Source organism: Carassius auratus, chromosome 31 (assembly GCF_003368295.1).
Source record: "Carassius auratus strain Wakin chromosome 31, ASM336829v1, whole genome shotgun sequence".
Taxonomy (NCBI): Eukaryota; Metazoa; Chordata; class Actinopteri; order Cypriniformes; family Cyprinidae; genus Carassius; species Carassius auratus.
This window is the reverse complement of record NC_039273.1, coordinates 1731601-1744295: the sequence shown is the minus strand read 5'-3', so window position 1 is coordinate 1744295 and position 12695 is coordinate 1731601. Positions and strand designations below refer to the sequence as shown.

Below are 12695 nucleotides of genomic sequence, written 5' to 3'. Positions count from 1 at the left end.
TCTCCACGCCGCAGAGAGAGAGAGAGAGGGGGAGGCAAAGGAAAGTGTCACGTGACACAAGTCTTGCTGTGCTGCCCCAAAAAGGAATCTGGCGGAAAAACACACCACTTGTTGCCGCCTGCCTGCCTGGATTCTGCCTGGGCCAGCTTTAGTGAACGCCGTGTCTCACACACTTGGATTCACACAGCAAAACACAGCGAGGAACATCCCACCCACAAATACAGTAATACACACACATTTATTTAGACTAAACAGAGAAAACAACTCATAGGTGTGGAAGCCTGTTGATGTCACAGAATAAAAAATAAATAAAAATGTGATGAGACTTTTAAATAACACAATCATGACTTATGTTTGTTTTTATTGTTTATATTGCAATTCTGACATTTCTAGTAATTCTGGAAAAACAACTGAGATCTAAACTCAGAAATATGAGATATTTACATACATTCTACATTTAGCAGACACTTTTATCCAAAGCGACTTACAGAGCATTCAGGCTAATATTTTTTTTACCTAATATGTGATCCCTGGGAATTGAACCCACAACCTTGCACTGCTAACACAATGCTCTACCAATTGAGCCACGGGAACACTATTTACTCAGAATTGCCAGATATAAATTCAGAATTGTGAGATATAAATTCAGAATTATACGATATTTAAACTCAAAATTGCGAGGTATAAACTCAGAATTGTGAGATACATAAACTCAGAATTATTATATATAAATTCAGAATTGGAAGATATAAATTCAGAATTGTGAGATATTTAAACTCAAAATTATTATATATAAAGTCAGAATTATGAGACATAAAGTCAGAAATGTGAGATATAAATTCAGAATTGTGACATATAAAGTCAGAATTTGCGAGATATAAACTCAGCATTGCGAGATATAAATTCAGAATTGCAAAATATAAATTCAGAATTGCGAGATATAAATTCAGAATTGTGAGATATAAAGTCAGAATTTGCGAGATATAAACTCAGCATTGCGAGATATAAATTCAGAATTGCAAAATATAAATTCAGAATTGCGAGATATAAATTCAGAATTGCAAGATATAAAGTCGAACTGTGAGATATAAAGTCAGATTTGCGAGATATAAAGTCAGAATTGTGAGATATAAAGTCAGAATTTGCGAGATATAAACTCAGCATTGCGAGATATAAATTCAGAATTGCAAAATATAAATTCAGAATTGCGAGATATAAATTCAGAATTGCAAGATATAAAGTCGAACTGTGAGATATAAAGTCAGATTTGCGAGATACAAACTCAGATTTGCAAGATATAAACTCAGAACTGCGAGATACAAAGTCAGAATTGCGAGATATAAACTCAGAATTGTGACATATAAAGTCAGAATTTGCGAGATATAAACTCAGCATTGCGAGATATAAATTCAGAATTGCAAAATATAAATTCAGAATTGCGAGATATAAATTCAGAATTGTGAGATATAAAGTCAGAATTTGCGAGATATAAACTCAGCATTGCGAGATATAAATTCAGAATTGCAAAATATAAATTCAGAATTGCGAGATATAAATTCAGAATTGCAAGATATAAAGTCGAACTGTGAGATATAAAGTCAGATTTGCGAGATATAAACTCAGAATTGGAAGATATAAATTCAGAATTGTGAGATATAAACTCAGAATTGCAAAATATAAATTCAGAATTGCGAGATATAAATTCAGAATTGCAAGATATAAAGTCGAACTGTGAGATATAAAGTCAGATTTGCGAGATATAAACTCAGAATTGGAAGATATAAATTCAGAATTGTGAGATATAAACTCAGAATTGCGAGATATAAATTCAGAATTGCGAGATATAAACTCAGCATTGCGAGATATAAATTCAGAATTGCAAGATATAAATTCAGAATTGCGAGATATAAATTCAGAATTGCGAGATATAAAGTCAGATTTGCGAGATATAAACTCAGAATTGCGAGATATAAAGTCAGAATTGCGAGATATAAAGTCAGAATTGCGAGATATAAAGTCAGAATTTGCGAGATATAAAGTCAGAATTTGCGAGATATAAAGTCAGAATTAGCGAGATATAAACTCAGCATTGCGAGATATAAATTCAGAATTGCAAAATATAAATTCAGAATTGCGAGATATGAATTCAGAATTGTGAGATATAAAGTCAGAATTTGCGAGATATAAACTCAGCATTGCGAGATATAAATTCAGAATTGCAAAATATAAATTCAGAATTGCGAGATATAAATTCAGAATTGCAAGATATAAAGTCGAACTGTGAGATATAAAGTCAGATTTGCGAGATATAAACTCAGAATTGTGAGATATAAACTCAGAATTGCGAGATATAAATTCAGAATTGCGAGATATAAACTCAGAATTGCAAGATATAAAGTCGAACTGTGAGATATAAATTCAGAATTGTGAGATATAAATTCAGAATTGGAAGATATAAATTCAGAATTGTGAGATATAAACTCAGAATTGCGAGATATAAATTCAGAATTGTGAGATATAAACTCAGAATTGTGAGATATAAACTCAGAATTGGAAGATATAAATTCAGAATTGCGAGATATAAATTCAGAATTGGAAGATATCAATTCAGAATTGTGAGATATAAACTCAGAATTGCGAGATATAAATTCAGAATTGTGAGATATAAACTCAGAATTGCGAGATATAAATTCAGAATTGTGAGATATAAACTCAGAATTGCAAGATATAAAGTCGAACTGTGAGATATAAATTCAGAATTGCGAGATATAAATTCAGAATTGCAAGATATAAAGTCGAACTGTGAGATATAAATTCAGAATTGCGAGATATAAATTCAGAATTGCAAGATATAAAGTCGAACTGTGAGATATAAATTCAGAATTGCGAGATATAAATTCAGAATTGTGAGATATAAAGTCGAACTGTGAGATATAAATTCAGAATTGCGAGATATAAATTCAGAATTGTGAGATATAAAGTCAGAACTGTGAGATATAAATTCAGAATTGCGAGATATAAATTCAGAATTGCAAGATATAAAGTCGAACTGTGAGATATAAATTCAGAATTGCGAGATATAAATTCAGAATTGTGAGATATAAAGTCAGAACTGTGAGATATAAATTCAGATTTGCGAGATATAAACTCAGAATTGTGAGATATAAAGTCAGAATTGCGAGATATAAAGTCAGAACTGTGAGATATAAATTCAGAATTGCGAGATATAAATTCAGAATTGTGAGATATAAAGTCAGAACTGTGAGATATAAATTCAGATTTGCGAGATATAAACTCAGAATTGCGAGATATAAATTCAGAATTGTGAGATATAAAGTCAGAACTGTGAGATATAAATTCAGATTTGCGAGATATAAACTCAGAATTGCGAGATATAAATTCAGAATTGTGAGATATAAAGTCAGAACTGTGAGATATAAACTCAGAATTGCGAGATATAAATTCAGAATTGCGAGATATAAATTCAGAATTGCAAGATATAAAGTCGAACTGTGAGATATAAATTCAGAATTGCGAGATATAAATTCAGAATTGTGAGATATAAAGTCAGAACTGTGAGATATAAAGTCAGAACTGTGAGATATAAATTCAGAATTGCGAGATATAAATTCAGAATTGTGAGATATAAAGTCAGAACTGTGAGATATAAAGTCAGAACTGTGAGATATAAATTCAGAATTGCGAGATATAAATTCAGAATTGTGAGATATAAAGTCAGAACTGTGAGATATAAATTCAGATTTGCGAGATATAAACTCAGAATTGTGAGATATAAAGTCAGAATTGCGAGATATAAAGTCAGAATAGTGAGATATAAATTCAGAAATGTGAGATATAAAGTCAGAATTTTGAGATATGAAGTCAGAAATGTGAGATATTTAAACTCAGAATTGTGAGAAATAAAGTCAGAATTGTGAGATTTAAATTCAGAATAATGAGACATAAAGTCAGAATTGTGAAATATTTAAACTCAGAATTGTGAGATATAAACTCAGGATTCTGAAAAGAAAAGTATGGATTGTGAGATATAAACATGTAATTGCAAGAAAAAAATAGTCAGAATTGCAAGAAAATAGTTGCATTTAAAAAAATTTTTTTCAAAATTACATGATGTAAACTGTAAGATATTATTTAAAATATGATTTTAAATTTAAATATGATTTGAAGTCCATGTTTGCTGTACTTGCATTTCTCATTACAAGTTTAGGAAGAAGTTTTAGTGCATGTTGCATTTTTAAATGCGCATTATAAGTGCCCTAAACTCAGAGATACAGAGATAGAGTTTGTGCATTTACTCCAAACCAAGTCGCACTGAAAACACTCGATCACTAGCTGCTCGTGTGCAAACGAACACAGTGTAATGTGAATCACACTCAGTTGAGGATATTATAGCAGAATTACTACTGAACCTTCATTAGACAAGTTCAATCTCTGGATCTCCACCCACATGTTAGCAACAGGTGACATACATGCATCGCCTCTTAAACACTTTCCTGTGACCGACTCAGAGGGAGGTATCAGGCCAGATCTGCGTGAGTGTGAGTATGCTAACAGAAGCCTTTTGGCACTAACGCAGGTCCATCAAACACTAATGAGCTCCGGGGGAAGAGGAAGACACCCTACAGAGTCTTTCTCACCTCTAGACCAGATCCCACATCAACCTGGAGTGGATTGGCAACCAATGACTTCTATATGTGCAACTGTGCTGAAACAAACTGAAAACAGCTTTCAGAAAGCCTCTGTATTACCCATAAAATCATGTTTTACAGTTGACAAGATAACTGAACTGTTGGTGTTTGCAAGCCACAAAAAACATGGAACAGATAGAGGCTTCGAGAGGTCAAGCACTGGTAAGAAAAATACAAAAAAAAGCTTTTCCTAATCACTTTATGCACCGGTAACTTATTTTAATTTATTGTAGACTTTCAGCAACCCTCTTTACGTCAAAATTCAATGTGAAGAGAGTTTGATGGCGTTATGACATCAGCCCCTAATTACTGATCTATTACGTCGACTCATCTGGGATTTTCACACGGCAATTACACAGATTTGTGAAGATTATATTAGATGTTTGTTTTCCCCCATTTAAAACTTTCACAGTCTCTCTTTCTCTCTTGATCTAACATAATATGTAGTTTGTGTTTAAGAACCCATGACGACAATCAAATGCAGCAGTACAAAATATATATAATCCCCCGTCCAGGACAATAAAAGTCCTATTAATAAAAGTGCAACAATTCTTGAGGATTATAAATAGTTTATTAGGCATTACATAACTCTTATGTAAAGAATGCTCTTGATCAAATATAATAGTAATATTATTTTTTTGTGTTTGATTTTTTTATCTTTATATGAAGAACTCAGTGTCAGTGTTGTGGTGGGGCTTCGGGTTAGACACATATGGAAAAAATACTGGAGACTTGAAGTATTTCCCGTTAAAAGAAACAGCTGTTGAGACGAGGCCTGTAGAAGAACAGAAGCTCCACACTGGAACAATCACAAACTATCGCATCAAACGACAAAATACATGCAGAATATAACACAAAAGCATGCAAATAACCAGTTTAACACAGCTTGCTTGCCTAGTTAGTTGCAATGTCTGAGATACGACTGCGGGACCACCAGGACACTAAAGGAAAACTCCCGAGAGAACACCGTCGCGCACGCTTCACGCGCAGAAATAGTGTAAAACCAAAAGACCACACCGATATTAAAATAACACTCAGAATACTAAATCCTTCCTGACGTTTGTGCATTTTGCTATTTGAATGCCCCTTGCTTTAGTTGCTTAAATACTCTTGTGTTCATCATTTACTCAAGAGACCCTCAAGAGTGTGTAATAGACACACATGTTTGGATTGTTAATCAATACGCAAACATTCCACTTGATTAACACACTCCAGCGCACTGAAGATCCTATTCACACTCACACTGACATGATACACAGTAACAGCACATCTGTAAAAGTTCACATCACGTTCAATAGAAGTTGCACACGTCTGATTAATACGAAGGAGAAGCGCGTTACCTTTCATCAGTCTGTGTGTGGCCTCGCGCTGATCCCGGCAAACTCCACTCTTCCCTGGAAAACTTGCGCGAGCGGAGCTGAAAGCTGAGAGCGTCCCGATGGGGGTTCGAGAATTTCCAATAAAGCCCCTCTTTCTCCTCACACACACACACACACACACACAGATGCAGAAGCAGATAGGAGCTCTTGTGAATATTATTCTCCGCGTCGGACTCAATCAGCACAAACTCCACAGAAGTTTTCTCTAAAGTTGGATTTTAGGAAAGAGATTCCATAATCGGTGCCGCCGGTCCCGAGAGCCCCGAGTTGCAGCGGCAGCACGAGAATGCGAGACCTCCCCCTCCCTCTCTCTCTCTCTCTCTCTCTCTCTCTCTCTCTCTCTCTCTCTCTCTCAGACTCCCTGGACCACCCCGAAACAGGAAGTTCACTTTTTGTTTTCCTTAAGGGAAAAAAAGAGAAAGCCCTGCCGGACAGCGTCATTCCTGCAGCATCCGTAACTCCCATAATAATAATAATAATACATGTACAATTAATAAGCACTCATATTTAATCTTATATAGAGATGAAAAGGTATAAAAATGTATTATCTCGATTATAGTGACCATGATTATCGGTATTATTATCGGTTTAATATTGTTAAAACATACTTGAAATGTTCAAAAAGTAGGCTTCTTCCATAAATCATTTTTATTAATTATTTAAATAAATTTTGTATATTTAAAACCAACAGACAACAAATAAAATGACTTTTTGTTTGCATAAACTGGAGAAGCATAGCGCCAGACACTCAACTAAATACACAGTGTGTAGATCCAAAAATAGCTCAAATATTAAAAATAAATAAATAAAATCCAGAGAAATAAAGCTCATATGAATTTATTTTCCAGAGGCCACAAATCCAATGTTAAAAAGTGCAAAGTGCACTTACTGAATTTACACGGACTGTGAATTTATAAGAGCTTTGTTGGATTTTAAATGACAAAATGACTGACAACAGTTTATCTAATAACATGAAATGTTCAAATAAAGTTTGAAAAAGTTTCTCGCATTTCAGCCTTTAATTAAAGAAGAGGGTTAAGTAAAAATGATAATTAATAGATGGTTATATGCATTTTATCTGCTCCATAGATAAATCTAGATATCTTATCCGAATTATCTAAATGTGCAGAATCCACATTAAGCTTTTTCACCAACTTGTTAATATTTACAGCAGGGCATGAAAATGTGGTCTGTTTTTTATTTTTATTTTAGTTTTTTTTGGGGCCAGATAAAACCTAAAAAAAAAAATAATAATAAAAATATCTGTAAATCAACTCTCTGACACCAGGTGGCGCTTATGGAACAGCAGTTACTTTCTGTAACCTGTAAAACCTCCCAACTTTGTTGAGACTGTTACTTAAAACTATGCTTTATGCTGGACAGGATTTATTTATCCTGAGTTGTTTTACTGATACGGTTTTAATGATAATTAAAATATGAAACCATAATGCTAAACGTGTGGAATTTTATCATGATTTATCGTCAAACAAACCGATAATCATTTCATAATATTTAGGTGAATGTTCAAGATCATGGTTCTGAACTGACCTGCATGCGCAAAAGGACAATAATAGAGTTGCCAGGTTTTCGGAAAACAAAATCCGCTCAATTGTGGCAAAAAATTGACACAAATTTGCCATTCTTTTGGAGAAAGTGGAGGGACAATAGCGCATATGAGCAAATGAAGTTTTAACTTTATACCTTTATTAATAATTGTAACTTGCATTTTTATTATTTTACTCACATTCGTCTGAGTTGATGTTGAGGAGTTTGTTGACAGTAAGCTTCAAATAAGAATTTGCATAATATTTTCAGTAAATGCACTGTTGCATTACTTAATTTTATTTATTTTAATATGTTCAAATGCTACAGAGGTTTGGTCATCATCTCTGTCTCTCATTGAGAGAGTGTGAGAAAACATTGTGAATGAGAGTTGATGTTTGTGTGGTTGGTTAGTGTTTGCTGGTTTACACTCACACAGATGCTGTCACCATATGCACACTCCCAGACTGCCAGGTTAAGCTCTCTCTCTCTCTTTCTCTCTCTCTCTCTCACACACACACACACACACACAGAAAGAGAGAGTCAGCGTCATTTCATTCAGTCAGATGGGCTGGTAAGTTTCAATGAATGAGCTATTTTCAGATTTTGAGTTGTCAGATGTTGAAATTGTCATTTGTGTTTCATTCACGTGGAGATCTGCTAAAGGCCTTGTTTGTGTGCGAGTGCACATGGTTTATTCTTACCCACCATTTCAGTTTGTGCTGCTTGGAAGTGTCTAAAACAGGGGTCTAAACTCAGTCCTGGAGGTTTAATGTCCTGCAGAGTTTGGCTTCAACTTGCCTCAGGTGTGTTTAGTTTGGGTTGGAGCTAAACTCTGCAGGAGCAGGATTGGACACACCTGGTCTAAAAGAAGTGTCCTAAGAGGCTTTCCCAGAATGCACCTGTCCGCTAGTTAAATTGGTCCAATCTAAATCAGGTGAATGTAAATATCAACCACCTGTGTAAGAATCACTGTATGAGCATCGGTTCACAAATAAAAGTTGCAGGTGTCCATTCACATAAACCTCCTCAAGCTCATTTAGAGCTTTACAACTCTTTCTGGATTAGACACATGGTCGGCCGAGCTAAAGGTGAATGCTGCCCATCTATTAACAGAACCCGAGTGAAAAGCAGAAGCTTCACCCATCACTTTCCAAAGCAGCCATGCCAGTGAAACTATAGAGTAATTAATGCTTTATACTAAGATAAATGATACTAGAAAAAGTAAGATGTCAATTATTTTAAGTTTACATGCATGCATGAAGGCAAGTGTATATTTTAAGTTTACTTGCATGCATAAGTTTAAGTGTATAAATGTATGCATGCATGCATACGTGTATATTTTAGGTTTACATGCATGCATAATGGCAAGTGTATACAGTTATACATGCATGAAGGCAAGTGTATATTTTAAGTTAAATTCATGCATAAGTGTAAGTGTATAAATCTATGCATGCATGCATAAGTGTATATTTTAAGTTTACATGCATGCATGAGGGCAAGTGTATGAATTTATGCCTGCATACATGCATAAATGTATATGTCAGTATACATTCATTCAAGGACGATTTTTGTTCTTTTTTTTATTCTCATCTTTTATTTGTTTTTGTTTTATTTATTTGATTAGATTTATTTATTTATTTTTTTTTTTTTGCAGTTCACATCAATAGTTTTTTGGTAACAATTTTTTGTCTTTTTTCTTTAGCACAAATATTATGTTCCATAATTTAATAATTCAATATGTTATTCTAACAAATTCAGTAGATCTTTTTGACCACCTAATAACCACGCTAAAATGTGTGTCTGTGTGTGTGTGTTTCTGTGTGTTCCGTAGAGAGTGTAACACAACATCTGTTGCTCAGGCCTTAAGACATCTGGGCAGTTTTCCCTCACTCAACGAAATCCATCCAGTCTTTACAGGATTTGTTTTTCCAATGCAGATGGTCCTGTGCACATGTTACCCTCCTATTGGCTCTGGGTCCGATCCTGCTACCGGCATAACACACACCGTTCCGCATAAAAGGACGCTTTCACCCCGTCTGTTCCACCCCGTCTGCACACACAGCACAGAGAGAGAGAGAGAGAGAGAGAGAGAGAGAGAGAGAGGCAGTCACAGGAGACACACAGAGCAGAGCCTGGTAAGCATGCACGAGCATGTCTGTATGGACACTTTCAATCATTCTTTATTATTGTTTTTGTTTGTTCTATTATTACTTCTTCTGAGATTGAGTACTATATACACAACAGGGTTTCTGCATGTCTTAAAAAGGTCTTAAAGGTTTAATTTTCCTTTCCACAAATTAAAGCTTTAAAAGGTCTTAAAAACCTTTTCATGATGTCATGACATTGAATGTAGCATGCACTGCAAAAATGAAGATCTTTGTTAGTAATTGTCTTGTTGCCCGATTCAAACATCTAAACATCCTTAATTCAAGAAACACTAAGTTGAGGTGTTATAAAGATAAGTCTTGATTATATATAATATTAATATTGATTATATATAAAAATGTTCAATGTTCTCATTAAACACTAACATTCAGAGAACATACTGATGTACCCTGTATCATTTCAATTATTCCTTGTAGTTTAAGGTCTTTAAAAAGGTCTTAAGAAAGTCTTAAATTAACCTTTATACAACTTACAGAAACCCTGCACTGTCAGAGCATGCATCTCACAATGCATCTCACTTTAGACTTAAAGTTGCATCTCTATCTGTTAAATACTTAGAAATTTGTGCATTGTTCATAAATTCATTAGAAGCAAAAGGCAATGAAGTTAAGCTTCTCTAGAATAGCACAATTAACCGGTTCTGTCAGCGATTCCTCTGAATCCTCTGAATTATACATTATAAATATAAATTATTGTTCAAATGCAGCAAACAGTTTTATTCCATGTGTTGGCAATGAAATATGAAGATATACAGATACATATATGAAGAATGCATTGTAAAGGTGGGGTTTATCTTCAGCAGTTATGACAAGTTATATCAAATGAACAAGCATGGTTTTCTTATAGAAAGATAATGCATTTAACAGTATTTTGAATATGTTTTATCTTTTTTTTTTTTTGACTGTGGGAGCGTCACCTCAAGTTTCTTCCACCAGAGGTCAGTGCTGTTCAGCAATACTAATGCATTCAGTCGGTTTACAGTATGTCAGGCATTAATGAATGATCTGAACTACAGTTCTGAATGTTACTGTGAGTATTCATATTTTCACATTTGATCATATTTCATAAATAGAATATATAGGTATAAAAATAAAACAAGGAATTAAAAAATTGACTTGATTGATGATAGTATGTTGATTTAGTTACTGCTTTGACATGACTACTGAAACCAAGGTCTGTCTCCAGAATCACACCAAGATTCCTGACTTGATTTTTAGTTGTATGACCCCTAGAGTCAAGTTATGCATTCACCTTGAACACTTGATCTTTGTTTCCAAATGCAATGTTTTTTTAACTGAAGAAAGTTCTGGTACATCCAACTGTCAATTTCATCAATGCATTGGCAGAGGGAGTCAATGGGGCTGTAGTCATTTAGAGACATGGCTAGCTAATTCTGGGTATCATCAGCATAGCTGTTATAGGCAATTTGGTTCTTTCTCATTATTTGACGTAGTGGGAGCATATACAGGCTAAACAAGAGCGGTACTAGAATCGAGCCTTGTGGGACTCCACATGTCATGGATGTGCACTTAGACTTATGCTGTGCTATACTCACATAAAAACCTCTCCTTAAAAGTATGACCTGAACCATTTAAGTACCATCCCAGAGGGATACCATTAGATATTAGTCTATTATTGGTCTATAATAAAAATGGTGTTGTCAAGATTGCTCTTTTTCAGAAGCGGCTTAACAACTGCAGTTTTCAGGGAGTCTGAAAAAGTCCTAGAAGTGAGGCATTCACCACTTATAAGAGATCTTCTTCTAAACAGTTTAGCACACTTTTGAGAAAAGATGTGGGAAGTGTGTCAAGATGACAGGTTGCATAAGATAACGATTTTAGGTGCTGCACTATTTCTTTGAAAATGTATAAATTGCTTCCAAAATAGACATAGTATTTTTTTGATATTGTGGCCTAATCTGTCTGACCTCTGCATTACTTGAGGATGTGCTAATCGCCTTCCTGATATTAATGATCTTCTCAGAAAAGAAGGAAACATTATGACATTAGTTTCATGACAAATAAACATGTTTACCTAATGCTAAATAATAGAAAAACAAATATTAATAATTTAAGTAATTGTGCAACTATTTTTTTATTTTATTTTATTTTATTTTATTTTATTTTATTTTATTTTATTTTATTTTATTTTATTTTATTTTATTTTATTTTATTTTATTTTATTTTATTTTATTTTATTTTATTTTATTTTATTTTATTTTATTTTATTGAAATGTTACCTGGACATGTTATTTGAGAGTCACCCTCTAGTGAATTGTATGTGATTGTTTAAATTAAACTAAGGTTTTCCCCTTTGACCTACTAATAGAAAAACACTTTCTTCTCTATGAGTTCAAAGTGTCTCTCACTGTAGATTAAGAACTTTTCCGAGGTGACCTGGTAGTTTCCATCATCAGGAATTAGGTCTGCTCAGGAAATGCTGTGAGTTGTTGGGGCTTTGAGCCGGTGAGGGTTTAGAGAGAATGAAAAGACAGGTGACATTAATTCCCTGACCTCACTGATTCTAGCTTACTCCAGATAAACTAACAGATAAACTTTCCTTACTGAAAACAGCCAACACTGTGCTCTTATAATGTTGTAGATGCTTAGTTTATACCACAATGATAGTGAAACAGCTTATCCTGAATATGTACATAGTGACTCAGTTACTTTTCAAACTGAACAATTTATATGCATACATATTATTGAAAATATAACACCTTTAAGACAAATTACATATTTATATACTTGTTCTAAATTACTGTAGAATTGTCATCAGATTGAAAATTGTGTAGATCACTTATAAATTGAAAACTGTTACCTATTCCAAATTACATTTTATTATATCACATTAATGTAATCCATTACCAGAAATATAATCAGACTACTTTATTACT

General features: G+C 33.8%; 1 protein-coding gene across 3 annotated transcripts in view; it reads right to left on the bottom strand.

Moving 5' to 3' along the window:
* gli1 (GLI family zinc finger 1) overlaps window positions 1-6398 on the bottom strand; it is a 42868-nt gene extending 36470 nt beyond the window's left edge. For all 3 annotated transcript variants that reach the window (XM_026212920.1, XM_026212921.1, XM_026212918.1), the window contains exon 1: window positions 6050-6398. The gene's annotated coding sequence lies outside the window, so the exon portion shown is untranslated. The remainder of the gene's footprint in view (window positions 1-6049) is intronic.
* Window positions 6399-12695: the final 6297 nt, after the last annotated feature.